This window comes from Marmota flaviventris, chromosome 10 (genome assembly GCF_047511675.1).
Source record: "Marmota flaviventris isolate mMarFla1 chromosome 10, mMarFla1.hap1, whole genome shotgun sequence".
Taxonomy (NCBI): domain Eukaryota; kingdom Metazoa; phylum Chordata; class Mammalia; order Rodentia; family Sciuridae; genus Marmota; species Marmota flaviventris.
In genome coordinates, this window is record NC_092507.1 from 8,032,479 (window position 1) to 8,034,540 (window position 2,062).

General features: G+C 44.5%; 1 non-coding gene across 1 annotated transcript; it reads left to right on the forward strand.

Annotated features, from left to right (window-relative positions):
- Window positions 1–1,302: 1,302 nt before the first annotated feature.
- On the forward strand, window positions 1,303–1,418 carry LOC114102336 (U5 spliceosomal RNA). Its single transcript, XR_003584495.2, has one exon. It is a non-coding gene; the product is annotated as a U5 spliceosomal RNA (small nuclear RNA).
- Window positions 1,419–2,062: the final 644 nt, after the last annotated feature.

Below are 2,062 nucleotides of genomic sequence, written 5' to 3' on the forward strand. Positions count from 1 at the left end.
TTCAAAGCAAGCCTCAGCAAAAGTGAGGTGCTAAGCAACTCAGCAAGACCTAAATAAAATACAAAATGGGGCGATTTACCTGCAGCCCTGCCTGGCTCAAGTCCCCAGGTAGGTTACATTCCACAGCAAACTGCTATTTGCAGGAGAAATGAACCATACAAGTTATCCTGCAGCAGGGGACTTCTGTGACCCTTACACAGACCGGATCCCAGAACTCAGAGAGACAAGGATAATTCCCCCAACCATAAAATCAGTAAGGAAGGGTTCCAATTAGAACTGGTCAGCATGGGCCATAGTGACCCAGCCTGGTCACAGCAGCGGGGACTTGAAAGTCTGCTGTTGTTCTGCAGTGAGTCAAAAGTCAAGAGGTGGACCTAGGCGAGACTCTCTGGAAACTTTCTTGGGACCCCAATAGAACTGGGGGCAGGAGAGGCATACTGTCACTCTCTATACCTGGAGAGGGTCTCCCTAAGTTGCTGAGACTGGCCTCCAACTCGGGATCCTCCTGCCTCAGTCTCCCCAGTCGCTGGGATTACAGGCGTGTGCCACTGCCGGGCTCAAATTTTGGTGTTTTGTTTGTTTGTTTGTTTTTAATATTTATTTTTTAATTTTTGGCAGACACAACATCTTTGTTTGTATGTGGTGCTGAGGATGGAACCCCAGTCACACGCATGCCAGGCGAGCGCGCTACCGCTTGAGCCACATCCCCAGCCCCTGGTGTTTTTGTTTTTTTTAAGCTCAAAATAAATTATTTATTTAGAGCGCAGAGTGCCAGTTATAAAACAAAGTCCAAAGCCTCCCGTAACATTGCGAGGCCTAAGCAACTTAACGAGACCCTGTCTCAAAATAAAGAATAAAAAGTTGGCTCAGTGGTCGAGCGCCTCTGGGTTCAGCCCCAGTCCACTCTCCCCCACCGCAAAAAAAAACACAAAACCCACAAACACAGTCAGGCTTTCCCGGTTGCGCGAGGTTGCAGTCCACAGATGGTCCGCAGGACTCCCTTTGCCTGCCCCCTAGTGGTGTCCCGGCGCAAAAACGCCCCAACTATTTAAGGGATTTCCGGAAACCACAGCCGGACGATCATTTACATACCCACAATGCATTGCGCACCGAGTAATTTTTCTCTATTTTAAATTCGTTAGATTTTCCTTTTGCCATAAACAGATTTTCTCGAAAGGTACATTTATGTTTCACCATTTGTCTGAAAAAAGGGTGGTGTTACCAGCGCCTTTGATTAAATAATCACCCTTAGGGAACTAGGCATAACAGTTACCCGAGCACTGTTTGCAGAGGGAAGCAGGCATACTCTGGTTTCTCTTCAGATCGTATAAATCTTTCGCCTTTTACTAAAGATTTCCGTGGAGAGGAACAACTCTGAGTCTTAAGCTAATTTTTTGAGGCCTTGCTTTTGCAGGGCTACTGTTCCGTGGTCTAAAGTTAGACTTATGGAAAGCCCTGCTTTCCGTGTTTCTTCTTTTTGTGGGCTGAGTGTTTTTTCTTACTTTTGCTTACTGTATTTCTTTCGTCCTACGTTCTGTCACTTCTCTAACATTTGTGGGTGGGGAATTAACAGACTGCCGAGTTGTGAATAAAAATTTTGGTAAAACGTTTCTTAACTCGGATTTGGGTTACAAAGCCCAGAGCTTTCACCCCCCCCCCCACCCCACCCCCCACTGTTTTAAGTGCTCCATTTATTTGGAAGCTTGACAATAAAGTATAGTTGGCGACTGGGGTTGTAGTCTCATAGGTTAGGCCGAGCCTCGGTTCAATCCTCAGAGCGCAAAAAAATAAGGCTATTGTGTCCATCTACAACTAGAAAAAAGAATGTAAGAAAAAAAAATACGGTTAGGAAGGGGGAAAAATTATAGTTGGCTACTTTTTCTATAAGTAGTTTTTTAAAACTGGAACTAGATCTTTTGGTGCATATAAGAAACTTGAGAATGGCATTTGGTGATGGTTACAATAGATTTAATTAACTCAAGAGTATGTGAACTTTCCAATTTCTTTTTTTTAGTGGTGGATGGACACAATGCCTTCATTTATTTTCATACGGTGCTGAAGA